General features: G+C 44.4%; 1 protein-coding gene across 1 annotated transcript in view; it reads right to left on the minus strand.

Moving 5' to 3' along the window:
* FGF13 (fibroblast growth factor 13) overlaps positions 1–2,350 on the minus strand; it is a 266,035-nt gene extending 263,685 nt beyond the window's left edge. The window contains exon 1 of the mRNA XM_074915182.1: positions 2,238–2,350. The gene's annotated coding sequence lies outside the window, so the exon portion shown is untranslated. The remainder of the gene's footprint in view (positions 1–2,237) is intronic.
* Positions 2,351–9,127: the final 6,777 nt, after the last annotated feature.

Consider the following 9,127-nt stretch of genomic DNA (forward strand, 5'->3'; position numbering starts at 1 on the left):
GCAATACATTTATGGGAATCACTGCGAGTATTCAACACAATCTATGATTTATCACTTGAAATCAACATTTAGCAGAAATGTCTACAAATATTTTTATTAAGCCTGGAAAGTCTGAGTAAACCTACAAAAGAAGTTTTCTGTCTCAAAATCCTGCCCACATTACCTCTGGTAGATGATTGCTTGTCAGCCTGCCTTTTTTTTGAGGTTGTCCCTCTCCTCAAGTTTGGTGAAACGCAACTCTTCAAGAAATCTCATCACCATTGCACCAGCAGCATCTGACACCAGAGCCTCTATACATCTAATAATCATTTATCACCAGCACACTAAAACCGAATAACTTTGGAAACATGAAGGACACAGGTTTGCAGGTGTATGAGGTGGCAATGTCGCAATGGGAGAATGCAGTAAAAGGCTCCTGAGTGCTTTCTAGCACTTTTATGTAAAGCAAGCGCTGGCAGCAGAGGCTGCAGCACTGTGTGGTTTAAGGCATATCGTAGAACCACTACCTGCACACTAGCCTGGAGAAGCAGATGGAGAAACTCAGCTTCGTGACCCTGAACTGATTCCTTATTTCTAATTTGTGCTTTCATAGGTAAATTAAAAGGTGCGAGGTTTTGTATGAAGTCTCTTCATATTACTGCCGCCAGACAGAAGCCCATGAGAACAGCCATAAACTGAAGACACCGGCTGAGCAGCTAGAACTGCAGCTGTACTCTTCACCTTCACCTCATCCAGCCCTTCTTAAATCTGCACGAATGCATACACATGCACAAAGCGGGTGAAGTTAGGACCTTTCAGAAATGACAGGCAGTTCTTTTCCTCTCCAGGGGACGCGCTGGGGAACATAATTTAAAGAAAGTTGTTACTCGATAGCTTTTGCTAGACACCTGCAGGCCAAACTTTTGCAGGTGGAGTGGATAAACAAAGGGGAAAGTATTTGGTATCCTGAGTGAAACCAGGTGCCTTCATGTCAGAACAGGTTTTTCCCAAGTCTCCTTCTCCAAGGCTGGTGACAGGTCTGTTATAGAGAGCATAAAGGTGTAAGACCTGGGGTTGCTTCTTCTGCTATTCATAGCACAAGCCAAAGGGTGAAGGTGGTCCCAATCCTCTCATGAACATAAGATGCACAAATCAAGCTATGGCTATTGCTCACTACTTTTTACTGCGTAAAGTAGGAGGAAAATGCACTTCTTCACAGAGGCCATCATCCTGCACATTACAGCTTTCCCCTTACAACTCTTTCTGCTACTTGGTCAAGTCTTAAAACTTGAAAGGTTTTGAAGTTGAGCTGGAACAGGAACTTTGATGTTCAACTCTGTCAAGCTGCAAACTGGCAGCAGCAGCTGATCTCACTCTGGCCTTTGTCGAGTTGAGAGAAAACAGTATTTGAGGGAGGCTCAGGAGACAGAAGTGTATGATGCCAAATCTCTGCCTGAAATTCCGAGGTAAACTCAGATGGACATGAAGTCCCAGTGCAATGGGAGACCTGACATCACAAACTTTGGGCTACCTCAATAATAGGCAGGCAAGGGCTGTGCTGGGCATTATGTGATTGATCTGAGCCCTCCCTGGAGTTACACCAGCGTTTCAGACACAGAAAGCTAATAGAGCAACAGCAGGAAAAAGAACATACAGCAATATTTGAAAGGAAACTTGCCAAGTAGAGCTCTAACATTATTGCAGGCTTGCATATGCGATGATATCATAGGATAACATTTTTTCATGCCTGATTTTTTCCTTAAGTGTCATAAAAATTAATCAGTGTTTGATTTTTACAAGCCTGAGAGACAGAGAGAGGAATATAATGATCAGTTTTTTGGGCTCAAAGAAATCTAAAAAACCAGTTATGCTTTAAGTTCAGAGTGGATCCTTAAAGGAAAAATGGTAAGACATTAAATTAGTTCAAGAAACTAATGTTAAAAAAAAGTTCTTAGTGTTGCAAGAAGCCTACAGTGTGTAAGGCAAGATGTTTTCTGTTAATTTGAACATACTTCTATACACCAAGCAGCACTAGAATTGTATAGTCACCAAATAAATTGCTTTCCTCTGTCATGAGCCTATTACACCTCTACTACTTTCTGTTCCTTTCCTGCCTGAAATTGTCTTCCCCTTTAAACCTCTATGCAGTTCATCCCAGATACCTCAGTTCTTTTTAACCTGCAGCAATTTTAAGCTGCATCTGATGGAATTTTTCTAGCATTTCCTTCACTAAGACATGAGATAGGTTCAGCACTCACCCAAGATCAGAAGGTGAAGCTTGTCTATATTACACTGAGCACTTATGCACCATTTCTCCCGTTCCCTCTGGTCATGGCACTATGGCTGTGCCGTGGGGCTCTGAGGCTTCCCGTTCATTTCCAGCCGAGCTGAACTTGTAACTACCTCATAAACCTCTTATGTCTTAATCAGATTGCAGCTGGTATTTCTCATGTGTCGATCAGGTTTTGATCTGTATAACATGCACAGTGCCATGGGTGAGCACAAGCAAAGCAAAGAGAAAGACTTTTCCCTTTAGTTTTTATAGATTTGCTTCAATCCTCATGACCTGTTAAATTCCCATAGCACAAGGTGGCTGGCTGTGGCAGTGGTCTAGCTGCTAGCTTGATCTTGAGAAGAAGCAAAGCCTTAGCTCTGAAAGTCAAGTATTGTATGACCTGGAGACTTTTTTTTACAAAGCAGACTTCAGGTAAGTTGAGGGATTTGGATTTGTTCAAGGCAGAGCATGTAGCTACAGCCTTTCTCCTTCAAACTGTCATCAAGCACAGGTCCTTGCCTCACCAGCCCAGGAGGATTCTGCCTGCTCATCCTTTGTAGAAAACCACAAACACTTTAAGAGATGTTCCCTGTTCAAAGAACTGCATTTGAAGGTCATGGCTCTGAAAAGGAAAGAATTTTAAACTGGTTGGTGTGTATTTAAAATCTCTCTCTAAAGCTCTATATAAACTGTGTTGACATAATTGAATTTTTTGACTTTTTGCTCTTGCCTCGTTTCAAGGGAGTAGCTAAACAGTGCATTCAGATCAGGAATGTTGTATGCAGTAACTGGTATGCACCAACACTTGGCATTTCGGTTGAGGCAGGACTGCACCCAGGCTCAGTGCTGGTGACAGCTGCCAAATGTAGCTACGACTTGATTATTTCTTGTCGTGCCATTCTGCTTTGGCCTTTTCCCGAGCCATTGCTAGATACTGCCTTGGAGCAACACCAAAAAGCAGTGCTTTCAGGCTCAGCTCCCTGTTCCCCATTTCTCTCCTCCAAAATTATTCCTAGGTGTATATCCTTCCTACTTTCTGGTGACACTATGATGTCTGCAGATATATTATTTATAGCCACAAGATTTGGCTTTCCATGCCTCCTATCTGAATGCTCCCTCAGCATCTTTTAATAGCTATCGCTATTTTGTATCCCTTTTTGTTTTTTCTCCAGGGAATATGCCAACAGGGATGGGGCTAAAATCCTTCTGGATCAGGAGCAGAGACAAATGCTGCTCTGTTTGTAAACACTCCAAGGCTAAAATTAGCAGGAGTCAGAAGAAGAATCATTTATAAACTTCAGGCTCCCCGAGCCATCTTGAGGAACGTCACAGGCATATCGACACATCTGCTGCCGATTTAAATAGCAACCGGCGTTACCTTCCCTCCGAGTGCCTCCAGCGCCCGCCCCACCAGCTGACTTCTCCGCATGCCACAGCCCCTCTCCCCGCTTCAGACTCATCGGCCTAACACCACCACCACAAATGATCAAGCACATTTTCAGCTGGAGGAACTATCCAGATCCTCCATAACGCCTTGCAGAAACTGGAAGAAACGCCTTGGTCAGCTGGAATAGGATCCCACAAAAAGGGGAGGGTTTCAGGGAGCGATTAAACATTGGAAAACCAGGAAAACCCTCACAGCGTGAGCAGTTTTTAAGCAGGTTTGTGCTGTGCCATTTCTAGCTTGAGGGAAAACTGAGCCACGTTGGGTACAGCAGACAACATTAACTAGGATGGGTAACCCCTACATACGTCCCTCCCTTCAGCAGTTACAGGCAATGACATATAAAAATTACCTTGGCTGTGTCTGAAGGAAAACACGACAATAGAGAAGCAGTGGTATGCTCAAACAGCGTGTTCAATAAAATCTATGCTTCTCAGAATAGGCTGCCAACCAAATGCCAAACGATCTGAATATATCATGTCAACAGTTAAACTCAAGTCTTCATAGATCCTCAAGTAGCAACTTGACGTTTTTTGTTTTGCAAAGCACATGAATACATACAACTATGCATCTAAGGCTTTTTAAAAGGCATAGCAAAACCTTAGCACCTTCTTTTTTGGCCATCTATTGGCTTTATAAGACTGATAGAGATTGAAATATATACAAAAGAAGTAGGTGGTATATTCTAAAAAGAAAGAAACAATAAAAACCAGTGTTAGAGCCAAATAAAGCAAATATTTTTAGAAAAATGTCAGAGGCCAGAACAATACTATTTGGAGTTTTATTCAGTATTGGAGAATATGGTCAGGTTTTTTGAAAGTGAAAATTCATGCCCATAAACCTGAGGTTATAGAAGAAACTTACAGAAAGAGCAAATTTTATTTAAGAGAGAAAAACAACTGAACTGAAAAGTTTAACTCCTCTCTGCTTTGTGTTACTGGCTCAACACGGGGAAAACTGACATCTTCATCTCCACCAAAGAAAAGGAGAGAAGAATTCAGTCAGAAGAAATTGCACCCAGTTCCCAGGCTAGGAGATCTTAATGAACTTATTCTGTACAACTAATACAATTGGCAGCACTGCTGGGATTTTCTTTGAGAAAAAAAGGAGAATATTAAACTAGATGTTTATAATGAGCCATCAGGATATTCTGGACACACAGCTTTATTAAATACAGCTGCTACCACCCCCTACCCTACTGTCTGCTCAGTGCTTTGCTCTTCAAGTCATCCCCTGAGTGCAGGGGAGATGCTCCAGGGGAAAGAGCTTCTCACAATCCTGAGAGGGTTTGTATAGAAAGTGCTGATTCTGATGCTTCTGATTGCTGTGCACCCCTCTTTTACAGCACTTTCTCTGCAGCAGATCCCTGTAACACCATTTGAGAGGCCATCAGAAACAGAGCCTCCAGCATCGTTAGCAGCAGGCACTCTCCTCCTGGGATACCCCAGTCAATCATTGCTGCTCAGGGTGCTGCTGCCACTGGCCATAGCTCCCCTGCGCAGCCTTAGGCTGTCAGATGCTCTCAATTTAAAAAGTGGGGTTTTTTCCTCATTTTTATCTAATCCTGGACATTAAGGGCTTGTTCTAGTTTCAACTAGTTGTAATCATGGAGCATCTCTTCCACTGATGTGACTGAAGCACAAAGGGCTGAGGTGTGCTCTGCTTTGAATCCCTCCTGCAGGAAGGATGGTAGGAGAAAACATCACCATGCTATGGGAGAGGCTGCATGGGCAGGCAGGCACTGGCAGGAGCTGTCACTCTTGCAAAGCCACCGCCAGCAGCAGAGGTGTGATTGGGACTGAACCGCCTCAGGTACAGTCCTCGAGGGACGCAAGGCCCTGACTCTGTTGACTGTGTCAGTAATGGATGTGGGGACACCCGAGTTGGTGACAAAGCACGCTGCCATTCCTTGGGCAGGCACAGGTCGAGCAGTGGGACACAGGGAGGCTTATGTGCCCCACACGGACGTGGCAATAACCCAGCACCCACCAAAAGCCACAGATCCTATCAGACTTACACACGAGCCCAGAGCTGCTATATTTGGAAAGCAACAGCAGCTCCTTAAGAGAAGCAGCGAGAGTCAAAGTGCATGACTCGAGGCACTTTTTGAAAGAGCCATACATATCCTTTCCATTTAAAGTGAGGTGCTCCTCGACGTTTCCATTTCTCTGCCCTTGGCAGAACACACACACATACACCGTGTCATGTCCACAAAATACTTGGCTGCAATTTATATCCCCTAAACCCTTACCATATGCAAAATATCCCATCCATTTAAACAGGAGGATTATAGGAGTAGGAGGAAGCTTAGCACAAACAATAGCTGTGATCAAACCCAGCGTGCACGAGTATTTGTGGGAAGTGCAAGACATATCAAAGATGGCAGGTGCTGCTCTTGCTTGCAAGCTATTTATACTCATGGAGTCACTCTCTAAACGCTTCTTACTTTAGTACACTCGTAGGATTCTTTTTCAAAGGGAGAGAAGAGGTGTGGAGTATAGCTGCACAGGCCAAGTCTGTCATTTTAAAGATAACCGAATTAAGTTTTGTGTAAAAATCCCACTATAATACACAAAGAGGAGTAGCCTGATATAAGTAGATTCAAAGCAGGGAATCATGACAAACCAGGAGATATGTAATAGGGGGGAAAAAGACACAAAAGGAGTGAAGGAGAAACAAATAAAACATTTTCCTCTTAGAAAGCACTAATCTTAGAGATCCAGGCTCTGACAGGATTCTGTTTTCTGTTTTTTTTAAACAAAGGAATCACTGTCTCCCACAAGCTGTAAATATATTTGGTAAACAGGACTTGGCTGCTTACTTGTGAGGTTTGGGAGAGCGAAAGAACACGATTTTCTCACCCAATAGATGCGTTTGGGGGGTTTTAGCTCCAAGGAGGGACCCTCTGCGCTTCATCAGGTGCAGGGCTGAGGAGGGAGCCGGGTGTGCTCCTCAGGCAATGTGCCAGCCGTGGGGCACTGCTCAGGGCTGCGGCCGCAGCAATCCTGCGTGGGAAGCTGCTCTCGCACCTTTCCCCCAAGCCACTGCAGGATCCAGTCACGGGGTGAAGGCTTCTGAGTTCGGCTGGAAATAAAAGCTGAAAACCATAGAGCATGGGCCATCTGGGGCCACCATCAGAATCTCAGTTGGTGTGAGATGTCGTAAAACCCAGGATGAATCCCTCACACGCTCTCCTTGGACTTGAGGAGGAGCAGAGATGTCACCACAGTCTGAACCCTGCATCCACACTCCAGCATCCGCGCTGTGAAAACACAGGGAGCTGCGATTCAGATGCCCTTTCAGTGATAACACCCCCAGCCCTGTCATCCTCACTTGTGCGTGTCTGGAAATAATTGTTTGAGAAACTGCTATTTCTGACTCACTATCCCAGTTGTGAACGCGTGTACGATGAAAAGGTTAGCGCCTATGTTATTTACATGTCAGCGCAGTTCAGAGGCGCTAACAAAGGTTAAAGAAAGCAAGTAAAGATGAATGTGACCTATTCTTTGTAGTCCTGATCTTAAGTCTTTTAGCCTGGCAGATCTCCACTAAAATGAACGAGAGTTTCTGGGCTAAAGCTGGAAAACTCACCAAAAATCATTCTGCTTGTATTTTGCTATTACAGCCATGCAGTGTTCAATTGCTCCTCAGACACAGTTCTTGCAGGCACGAATTGCATCATTACCAATTATTTTTCTTGAAGTACCAAGTATCACTGTCACTGTGTCGTAACTAAGGCAATAATACAAGTCTCAAAAGTGATCTCAGAAAAAAAACCCCAAACCTGATTAGCAAGCATCTTGTTTAAAACAAACTACCAGAAGTCATTAATCATAAAAGTTTCTAATTTCAGAAATGAGTTAACTGAACTTTAATGAGACAAACAGCTTTTAAAAGCTGCCACCACAAGACTGTATGCATTAAACTGGAGAGAGTTGCAAAATGACTGATTTCATTACCGATTCCAGGAAGCGCTCCACCAGAAGCATCTTGAGGAATCTACAAAACCTCCAAATTCCTTTCAAAATTTCTACTTATTTATGGTAATTGGTATTCCAGGACATCCGCAGTACATTTGCACACAGAGCTGAGGTCACCACCATAGTACAACAGCAGATACTTTTGTAATTAGCGAAGCAGATTCCCTGACATGTCCCAAATGGTTTTGGCTGGCAGGAGCTGTCACCCTCACCGAGGAGTGCAGTGATGCAGTGACGTCCCCCAGCAATAAGGCTGTTGGAGGCAGAGGAGAGCTCCTGAGCACCCATCTCATCTATGATGCTCTTGCATTCTCCCCTGTCCTTTCCTCCAGCTTCTCAACCCATCAATAAGAAGTTGGGAGGGAGAGGAGGGGACTGGGGAGGGCACAGAGGGGTTGGCAAAGGCCATGGCATGTCCCCCCAGTGCCTGGGCTCCTAAAGTCTCTTCCAGACCAATGTTTCTGCAATTAATGACCTCAGGACATCAAGATGGATACATGCATTTAAATCCAATATAAAAGAGAGAGAAACATAATTTCTGATGGGGAACTGCTCCTTCCTGTAATGTTAGAGCAGAGTCCTTTCACTTTTGGTGTAGAAAAACTCATAGACACCAATAACTGGTGCAAAGCAAATACTAGCATTTAGAATGTGTTAGTCACCATGGGAAAGAGTGAAAGGAGAAGCTTGATGTCACTGCTACGTTTGGGCGAGACAGAAAGTTGCTCTGAATGGAAGGAAAGGTTTCCTGAGAAGTATTCAGCTGTAACATTGCTGCAAATGAAACACATGGTCCTGGAACAATCCTCGTTTCAAAACTGCACCCCACTGACCTTCAGGCAAACAGATGTTCATAGGCAAACATCTTACTGTTGTCTTCTCAGGACAAAAGCAAAAGTAAACATACTGTTTTGTAAGGCACAGACTGGATGCTGCTATTTGCAAATGACAGCATCATCCTGTCAAGGCAGGAGCACCAGCACGCAGAGAGCTGCCAAAGCGGAGCTCATAGACAGCAATACACACTTTGCAGGCTTCTAAATCCCTCACCCACAGCAGGGAGGTGATGCCTGAGGTACACAGACCACCTCCTTCTCCTGAGAAGCGTTTTCAGCCTAGCTCCCCAAACCATGAGTTCACGCAGGGATGCGCTGCCAGCCTGTCATCGGTCAATTTTAGCAAAATTTCCCACACAACCACAGGTTTCAGTGTTGACTTTATAAGGAAAAGTCGTGAGGCACAAGGCCTGAACTGGTTGGGAAGGAGGCTTGGTTTGTGCCTGAGGAACCCCTTGCTTTTGAACAGGGAGGCGAGGATGTGCCACATACCACCTTACCCAACCAACAGCAGATTTGTGCCTATTGTCTGTTTTCCTGCTGGATCCTGAAACAGTGACGGGTCCAGAGGTTCACATGGCCAGCCACGAACCACCTACCTCCTTTTACAGCA

Source organism: Athene noctua, chromosome 11 (assembly GCF_965140245.1).
Source record: "Athene noctua chromosome 11, bAthNoc1.hap1.1, whole genome shotgun sequence".
Classification (NCBI taxonomy): Eukaryota; Metazoa; Chordata; class Aves; order Strigiformes; family Strigidae; genus Athene; species Athene noctua.